General features: G+C 30.9%; 1 long non-coding RNA gene across 15 annotated transcripts; it reads left to right on the top strand.

The window, feature by feature from the left end:
• Positions 1–272: 272 nt before the first annotated feature.
• On the top strand, positions 273–6651 carry LOC129303399 (uncharacterized). 15 transcript variants are annotated; one of them, XR_008591478.1, is made up of 5 exons: positions 273–465; positions 937–997; positions 2557–2645; positions 4382–4492; positions 5243–6651. It is a non-coding gene; the product is annotated as an uncharacterized LOC129303399 (long non-coding RNA). The 15 variants fall into 15 exon arrangements; XR_008591480.1 differs by having other exon boundaries at positions 2548–2645; XR_008591477.1 differs by having other exon boundaries at positions 273–498.
• Positions 6652–10545: the final 3894 nt, after the last annotated feature.

Below are 10545 nucleotides of genomic sequence, written 5' to 3'. Positions count from 1 at the left end.
CTTAAGGTACAGTCGTCGTCGTCGTCGTCTTCTTCTTCTTGATTAAAAAGAAGGTACAGTCTTTTGATTTTTTTTTTTTGACCAACAACCCTTCCATTATTTTAGTATTAAAATATTAAGTGTCATTTTCCTTTCATTTAATGCGAGGCATGTATAATTGCCAGATACCCTGGTTGATTATTTTCTCCCCCAGACGCTTTAGTGACCTCAAATCCTATATATACGCTCCTATCTTCGTCACTTTCAATGCACAAAAACATGAGAGAGAGACTTCAAAGACAGTCTTCCAGAGAATAGTGCACTGCCACAACAAAAGAGGGGGGAGAGAGAGAGTGCTCAAAGGGGCAATGCCAACCCCACATCTTCTCTCAACCATCTTCTCTCCCTCCCTCCCTCTTTCACATTATTACAGTACTTGCACAGTATATCTCGGTTGGATTTTATTCATATGTGGCTGTGATAAAGGTCTCTTTCATTCAGCCCACGATGATAGTGAGTGTATGTATGAGAAGGACGAGAAAAATGGGAAAACAAATATATATATTGTTCTTTTTGTTTTCTGATTTCTGATATACACAGTTAGTGTCTGTATACATGTTTCTGGTTTATAAGTTGGGGAAATTTGGCTGTCAAAAGAATTCTTTGTTATAGTTGATCTCTTTTGGAAATATAATGCTTTTCCAGATTTGTGTGGATACATGTGAGATCTTCAATCGCTTTCTTTTCCTTCTCTGACTCTCATGAAGACAGTGACACCTTCTCTCTCTTAATTCTTCCCCCCTCTCTCTCTGCGCTTCTTCCTCCGACCTTCCTCACCTTTCATTTTCCAAAATTTATTACTTGTGTGCTCCTTTTCTTTTGGTCTTCTGATTCATATATATCTTCTTTACCCTTATTTCCTATGGCGTATTTTGCTTTGGTTTCCTCTTCTTTCAGCTACTGCTTGTGATCATCGTCGTTTAGTCCAAGCGTCTTCGACCGTGACAACCAAAAAGCAGTAAGAAATATAGTTAATTTGATTTGATTTATAGAGTAATTTTAGCTAGTTGAACAACCTAAATTTGACCCCTTTCATTTTCTGCTTATTATCATCACATTATTACACCTGTGTTTTGATCAAAGAAATATTCAGCATGTCTGTTTTTATATCTGCAATATATGTTTTACAACCAGTGTATTTTTATTAGCTTGCTCCAAGACCTAGGGCTAGGGTTATTGTACAAATCGCCGTTCAACGTTGTAGTTTCAGTAGTATAATTGAAACGGTGTGGTCGGGAATTGGTGCCGTTTTGGTCAAAATCTTGTTTGTCATCTAGGAATACAGTTAGTTGAAAAGCCTATTTCGTTATAATTTTGAAACGGAAATATTAGATTTGAGGTTAATTAATTGTTGCATGCTCTGATTCAAATTATCTGCATATAGTAAATCGATGTTTATCTGCAAAACTTGGTCTTTTATGAATTGGAATTGGTTTAATCTTCTTGTGTGTGTGTGTGTGAAGCTAGTGTCCTGTAAGTGTATATATATATGGTTGGATTGGATTAATTGAGGGTTAAGTGAGGAATTAAGAGTTTAAGAGAGCTTCCTTCAGTCCACTCATGGAAGGGTAAAGGGTTTGAATTAGCTGCTGACTCATTCATTCAAACACAATAGAACAGGTTTCATCATTACATGCTATTGTGAATGTGTGAATGATGCGGGAGGTAAATTTCACCCTTTTCTTGTCTGTGCTTGGACTGAAGGGAGCTCCCTGTCACTGTTTCTTTCTTTCCCCCCTTTAATTGTGAATTTCACGGAGACTGATGAATGAACTCGATTGTACTGATCGGTTCATGGCATACGAGCAGTGTGACTTGTTATAAGTTTTTTATCTGATGTTCATGATAGATGCTTTCCCTCTTTTAATGCTGCAATCTCTTCCTCACATATGGCTCATTTGGTATACCTCTTATATCAGAAGGACGTTAATTTCATTGCACACTAAGTCTATCTTTATTATATCATAATTTACTCAGTGATCATTTAGTTTCTGTTTTCATCTAGAGATGACCGTGAGTGTCAATAGTGATCCACATTTTTAGTTGACTTATATTAACACTGAAAAAAATTACAGTTGTTATGTAGTAAAATCCTCGATTCATGTGTGTGGCATGCACGCGCAGATTGGTGAACTTATGTTTGAGCCTACACTAGTGTATACTGACATGCTTGATTGATGATGATTTAATTTGAGTGGTCTAATTTACCATCTCTGTACAAGATTAACATTTTACATTGATGTAATCTTTTAATTGCCATTATGAGGATCATTGGAGTAGAGCTTGGTTAATATTTATCAATTTTCAATCTATATATTTGCATAATGTACAAAATTAAACTTTGATTGGTTTAAATTATCTTGCTGATCCTTGAACATGAATGCTTCTTTTATCATTGTCTTTAGTCATCCATAAAACTGTGTGCAACTGGCATGCATCTCATGTATACAAATTGAATGATTATAAGACTTTTGATGTTTTTTGTTTCTGGAATGACTTTATTGGTAGTTTTTCTAGGACATGTTTTGGCAGGGCTTTACTGTTGGTACTCGATGAATCAAAACCACTCTTAACAATATACATCACAACAAGCCGGTACTAATAAGGTATGAATTAATGATAATGCGATTCATGCATTTTGAGATCTGTGCAAATAAAGGTGTACATCTTTCTGGCAGCTGTGATAAATAATCGTTTGAGATTTTTTTTTTTAATAAAAAGATCTAGGCATGGTAGAAAAATGGCTTCTATTTTTTCTTTTGATAAGTGATAACCAAAAGTGACTTCTATTTGGGGATAAATATATCGGTGTTTCTATCTGGGATCTTATCAAATCAATTTCCATGGACTGAGCCTGCTCATCTGGTAAGATAATCCTTAAATTTATCTTATACAGTTTCATTTGATATGGATTTGAAAGAACACACTTTTGTCAATAATGAATTATCTGCTGTCACCTAGTAGTTATCTACCCTACATTTTTAATTCAATTACACCTTTAATCACTTAGTTAATTGTCTTTAAAATTATATTCTTTACAAATTTACCCTCATATAATAGATCCGTGTCTCAATTAAAAATTTTTATTGATTACATCTTTAATTAAGGTTATTTTTGGAAAAAATTATTAATTGTACCTGGAAGGGTCTTATATTTTTGAACACGATGCTCTGAAAAGAAAAAGCCTTATTGAATGGACGGAGTATATTATTTTTTGAGCACTTGATATTATTATTTGGAGGATGAATTGAATTAATCATGAAGGGCTACACTTTCCTTAAAACTAATTATTCTTGAGATTCTCCCAGTAGCCAAACACGATAATAAATTACGAGGATTAATTTACCTGAGTTCCAACTGACCTTTTTGTCACCACTGTCCATTCTTTTGAAAGCCAGCATAAATATATACTATCTTCTTTAAAAAATATAAGGTATTTTTTGAGTAGTTGAACGTTAAAAAATGTAAAAATTTATAATTTTTTAAAATATAATTATTATTTTTTTAAAGTGTCTTTATTGATAGTGATTTTATATTTATTATAAGGTGTGTAATAGGAATAAATATAATAAAATAAAATTAGTTTGAAAATATGTAATTATTTTATTAAGAGTGACGTTCGATTAAAAATATTTTATATTTTTTAACTGGTATTTATCTTTGAAGATAGGGAGTATATATTTATCTATAAAGATTTGACGTGACTTTGGGGCGAAAATTCAAGCCTTATTGGATAAGTAGCTGGCTAGCTGTGTAGTGTGGCGGTCGCTTTATTGCAGAAAATCTATAAAGTCAAGTCTATCCATTCCCACTTAACCAGGATGATCAGTTCTGTGTATGTGCACGAAGTGTAATATATAAGTTTTAGTATAGTATTATTTATATGATTTATGAATAAAATTTCTTGTTCTTGTTATTTTAATTTCCACCAACAAACATGACTTCGCTTTATTTTCCTGCATTCTATGATTCTATGTATGTTGGAGGACGAACCATAATTAAGCCACGCAGACGCAGTCTCACTGATTGGAATTGAAAGTTTGATTTGGAACACACCGATTCTTTCTGGAGACAAATAAACAAAGTAACCATTATTCTTATCCTGACATGTCATTTTCTGTAGATACGTGTTTTTTTAATATATATACATATGCATGAATGAAAGCTGAATCGAACCACCCACCAACCTTGGACTCATTTGATTACACATTAATACTATTATAATACCTTAAAAACACCTTGAAACTAGGTTTGTATTTGAATATGCAGTGAGATCAGTTTCTCTCTCTTTCATTCTCTTTCTCTCTTTTTTCTGGGGATTAAACTTCTGAAGTCCGACCAGTTTTGCAGCTCCTGAGGCTAAAGATAAGCTGTTCAAAAGGCTATACAAACCCTATAATTCTTGTCCACTGTGATGGGGTTTGAGGCAGTAGTTGGAACTTGAAGCTACAAGGTTCTATTCTAGCTAATTCGTTTGATATTCGTGAGCCTATTTTTATTTATTTATATTTTTTCAATTCATTTTTCCCTGCATATATTATTAAAGCTACTCGTTTTCCAAGAAATATTTGAAGATGGAGCATTTGTTCCTTGTGTTGTGTTGTTGAGAGCTGAGACTAATCAGGCATTTTGCGTATTTGAAGACATTTAGGGTTTTTAAAAGGGTTGTTCGGCGGGAGGAAAAAAAACCCTAATGAGTATTCTGAAAGATCGTTTTTCGTTTTTTGATTTTTTGGGCTTGCAAAAGAAGATCGTTTATTTAAAAAAGAGTCTGCATGTGTGTGTCAGTAGTAATGTAGCTTTAACCATTAAAGAACTGTACTGAAACAGCTAAAAATTAAACTAAGCCAGTTCCTTGAAGAGTTCGAGATGAAAGTACAGTTTGGTCTGGATTTCTCACTTTTTCCCCGTATTAATTAATTATTATTATATTTCGAGAAATGGACATGTGATTTGGCCAAATCTTTAGTATTAAATAAATTGTGATCCTCTCTTACAAGTTACAAGTTAAATGGAATTTTCCCTACCCTCTGTTCGGTCTGATGACTGTGAGACTGTCTATTTGTTAGAATCTGCAATTTTTTTTTTTTTTAACGTTGATGTCATTCTAGGGCAGGACCACTTCTTCCTTCTGGTACCGTTGTGTTTGTCATTTCCTTCGAGCATTAAGTTCCCTTTTAATTAATATAAGGTATTAATACAGGGCTTGTTCTAAATCAGTCATGCAAGTTGGGCTCAGCTTGCGATCAACAGCTTCTGCTACTTAACGCAGACTAGTCCAAGGTTCTGCTTAGTTCAAGTACACGTGTAATATTGATCTCATTTAGTGCGGTAAGCTGGTATAGATCTCAATTCGTGAATTTCTGGGCATTTCAATGATAGTTTACATACAAGCTGGACCCCATGATAGCTTCGGAGTGTAGGTGTTGGTGTGTGTCTCTGTGAATGTGAGACTGAGTGTGTCTGTCCAGCTTTCTCAGGCTATATACTATCTGGCAAGCAAGTTCAATACGCATGGTGGTCCCTGCTGGTTTGAAGTTTTTATGAGTATGGTTGGCCAGAAGTGAGGTTAAAGGCCGCTTCATGTCCTCCTTGAAGCATGCATGAATTATGAGTGTTGCTGCAGATTGGTCTCAGAAAACAAACCCAGAAAGCGCCACTTCTCTCACACATAAAACTGACCTGAAAACAATCAATGACTATGGGATGGGGAATTGACCGATGATCAGAGAGACATTTCAAGACATAGGAAAACTGAAAGGAACAGATAATAATCTTCCTATATTGAAAAAGCATTAATATGCATGTTGTTTCAACATTGCAAGCTTTCTGATGAACTTTTAAGTTCCTTCTGTATGCTGTACAATATATAGTAATAATGTCATCTTGTTTTCTTCAGATGATGAATCTATTGATCTGTCATTTGGCTGAGTTCTTTTCTGATACTCAATGTTCTGCAATATATGAAGATTTGAAATTTGACGACGATGGTGACATCTCTGATCACAAAACAAAGAGCTGGTCTGAGCTGGACCACACATATAAACACTCCTAGTTTTGTGGTCCAAACAAACTGGATATAGATAGCAACTGGGCATGCAGTGGTAGTCAGTGACACTCTGATACAACATGTTGTACACCCCTCCTCCCCAACAGACAGACAAATACATGTATGTATCTGTATATGTGTGTGTATATATGTACATACATACTCGTAGTTGCTGGAGATTGCCTGTCTGGTGTTATTTTAAAAGTGTGTTTTTCATTTCACTGAGAGTTGAGATATGTCAGTGTCTTGTGTGTGTGTGTGTTTGTGTGTTGTTTGTTGATGTTAGTGTGAAAATGGCGAGTATCATTGGAGATTGAGAATCTCTATCAGGAATAGTGCCAGACAGGAACTAATGATGATGGTGGTGGAAGGAGGAGACATGATGGCTTGTGATATTATTTGCTTGAAGCTGATGAGGTGGATCTCACTACCACTGGTATTCTACTTTCTGTCCGGTGTGCACACATGAAGCTCTTGTTATTTCAATACTGATCACTGTGTCTTTTCATGCTTCTTCTCCCCCCAATTTATTTGATTATTAATGATAATTATTAATATCTTTACTTTTGGGGTTAGTAGAATAATTATAATAGTGTCCACTGTACAGGGCAGAATCTGTGCTGTGATTTCCTTCCCTACCACCAAACCAAACTTTGAAACTTGAAACCCTATGGTTGAAACTTGAAACTCATGCCCGCTGCTTCGAATCAAGTATGTGTGTGTATATATATATATATATATATATGTCGATATATTCTCATGTCTTAATTGTAGGGCGAAGATAACCAACTTAAAGTTATGAGGAATGATAGTTAATATCTTCAAAGTTGTAAAAATGATTTTCTAATTTCACCCTTGGTTCTTCTGTTTATATATGTACATATATAGGGTGTTTTTTATAAGTTTATTTTATTTTTAAATATGATGAGTCTCATGATAATTTTAAATAATTAGATAATCTTGTCCAGATTTTGTAATGGATGAGATATTAATTGTGTATTTTGAAAATATTATAATATTTTTAAAAAAATTAATCATTCAATCCTTTTAATTTTGATTCGGTTGAAATTAAGTTTTTGAACTTTAATTTATTATAACTCAATTCTTAATGTTTTGACTCGGTTGTAAATCAATTTTTAAATTTTATTTTTTACAACTTAGTTTTTGAAGTTTTAACCTTTTAAATATTAATCTTAATATTTTAAAAAATAAAATTATAAAATTTAAAAATATTTTAAACTTTTAATATTTATAAATATTAAAAGTATCTAGTAATTTAAGATATTAGTAATAAATTTTAAAATATTTTTAATTTTTATAATTTTATTTTTTAAAATATAGGGATCAATATTTAATAAGTTGAAATTTTAGTGATTAAATGATAAGAGATAAAATTTAAAAATTAATTTAAAATTGAATTAAAATTTTAAAGATTAAATTGTAACGAGTTAAAATTTAAAAATTGAGTTATAATTAAATAAAAAAATTATAAAAATTAAATGATTAATTTTTTTAATATTTTGTATATGTATGTTGCTTCACCCACCAGCCTCTGAAGGTGGAAACCAGCCAATGAGGTAGAAAAACTTGTTCTCCCATTGGTCTATGTTCTTTAAAGATGATTGGCAGAATATTGGTCAGAGATGGTGGTTTTAATGAGATAGTCATTTCATTGCTTCATATTGGTTGACGGGTGCCCCCTTTTCCCTCTACAATTCTTGACTTTATTTGTTAATTATTTTTACAGTTACATGCCTTCAATTAAAATAGCTAATTTTTATTGATACATGTGATTTGATTAAAATTATGGGAGAATTTTAAATAAGAATTAAGATGAGATTTAAATATTAGTAGGTTTTAAAAAATTTTAAAATTTTAATTCAATTCAAAAGATAAAAGTAAAAATAATTTTAATTATGAAAAAATTAAAGTATTATTCACTTGTTATGTAGAATTACTAGTTATTAATTTTTTTATTTTACTTGTTTACTAATATCATTTATAAATTATATTCATTTGTTAGACAAACAATAATATTAATTGTTAATTTGTTAGCATTATTTGTTAATTTACTAACATTGGTTGTAAATTACAAGCGTTGTTAATAATTTACAATTAATATTAGTAAATTACAAGACCTGTTAATAATTTACAATTTTATAACCATTTTAATAATTTACAATTAATATTAGTAAATTACAAGACCTGTTAATAATTTACAATCGATATTAGTAAATTAACAAATAAAATTAATAATTTAACAATTAATATAAGTCTTATATAATTATTTATATGTCAGTTCATGTAATTTATAATTTATATTAATAAATTAATAAATCAAGTAAGAAAGTTAATAATTAGTAATTCTATATAATAAGTGAAGGATATTTTAATTTTTTTTCAGTTAATTTTTTTTTCACTTTTATTATCTTAAATTGAACTGGAGGTTCATAATGTTTTAAGACTCATTAATAATTAAATTATATCTCTAGCCCTTATTCAAAGTTCTCCCTAAAAGTATTGTATATCAGGACAGAGTGAGTATAACAGTGTAATTAAGGAGGGGCAATATTATGAAAAAAAATTAGCCACTACATCTCACATAAAGTTTTAAAAAATCAAAATGATGGATTTGGAGATCCAGACCATGCCTCAATGGGGGGACTAGTAATGCTAACAACAAAGGAGACTATAAGGATTCAATCAAACAAAAAGAAAAAAAAAAAAGACTCAATTCAAGATTTGATGAAATTATAAGGATTAATGAAATAACTTTTTTGCAAATTAATAGATGAATCACACATTTGCAAGCATAGTTTTCCGAAAACTACTTTGTTTATTGAATTGTGAACATACATGCAGACCTAAAATCTAATTTTTGATAACAAATTGTACCAAAATCTATGAAATTTTAGGTTACATGTTAATTATAAACTGAGAATATAATATAGGATGAATAACATGCAATCATAAAAGCTTTAATTGATATACTGATATGGACAAGGATTATACTTTGCAAGGGATCTATCTTGCGGTATTGCAAAAAAAAAAAAATTGTAGAACCCTTGTTCCATATTCAAGAGATGGTAATTTAATTTCTCAATCATTTGCTTGAGAAACAAGAGCTTATACAACTTTTGTATCTTGAATTAGTTGAGGCTATACAAATCTCTTTTATTATCTAAAAAAGATTACTTATTATTTTCCATTCATTTCCTCTAAAAGTTCATTAAAACCAAAATAAAATATTATATGATTAAAAAGGTGAAGAAAAAATTAATTATAACGAGGGATCTTGAATTTTGGAAATTTCAAAGAAAACATGTTTATTTTGTTTAATTGTTTGGGTCATTAACTTTGGTGAAAAGAATAGTTTAGTTCAAGTCAAAAATTAAACTAATTTTCTATTGAAGTTCATGCATTTTAGTAGCGGGATTGAGTAAATTTCATACCCATCTTATATTTCTTTATTAGTCTTATTTTTAGTTTTCAATAATTTAATCTAAGTCTAAAATATGTAAATTTTCAAGTAAGGCCAATGCTTTTCATTGGTGGGATCAAGAAAGTTTCATATCCACCTTGAATTTTTTTTAGAGGTCTTATTTTTATTACTATACAAAAATTTAGCGGAAATCCAAAATAAATTAATTTCTAAGTGAATTTTGTGCTTTTCAATGGTAAATAATGCAAATTTCTTATCCAACTTGCACCTTTTCAGTCTTTGGATTGCACAAATTGTTAAGAACAGAAGATAAGACTATTCTAAATATATGAGATGAGTATGGAATTGCATAAACCCGCAACTGAAAAATATTAAAAATTTTTTAATGAAAAAGTTTGGCTGAATTTGGTTTTCCAAGCTCACCAAGATTAGTGTATATATTCAGATTTAAAAGAGCACTTAAAAAAATACTTTTAGATCATCCATGAACAAAAATTTTACATTAGTGGTAAGATTTGAATCAATAATCTTATAAGTTCTCAAGATTTTTTTATTAACTGGATGCATAATCTCATAATATTTTAACCCATAATCTTATAAGTTGTGAAGTCAGTAATGTTTGAACCCACAATCCTGTAGGATTTGAACTCATAGTGTTATCAGCCTTGCACTAATTTCACTTAACAATTCAACATACCATAAACTTAGTCCAAGTTTTTTTTTACAAAAGTTTTTGGGGAAATAGTTTAATGGCCCAAAATAAAAAAGTTGAGCCCATCATCGGTGGGTTCTCCAACAAATGGACAAGTGGGCGAATGGTGGTTGTCCGGCAAGGGTATTTCTGTCCACATGTTTTTATTATTTTTTTAATTTCATCCAAGAACCTGGTCCTTTCTTAGGAATTTTCAAAAATAGGATTCGACAATGTAATTAAAGTCCTCACAGGGTCTGCAAATGTCAATTTCCCAAAGAAAAATGATTGGAAATGAAATGAACAGATAAAATAAAAATGCGG

Source organism: Prosopis cineraria, unplaced genomic scaffold (assembly GCF_029017545.1).
Source record: "Prosopis cineraria cultivar Desert tree isolate PC_DT_omini unplaced genomic scaffold, ASM2901754v1 PC2, whole genome shotgun sequence".
Taxonomy (NCBI): domain Eukaryota; kingdom Viridiplantae; phylum Streptophyta; class Magnoliopsida; order Fabales; family Fabaceae; genus Prosopis; species Prosopis cineraria.
This window is presented reverse-complemented; position numbering and strand designations above follow the sequence as displayed.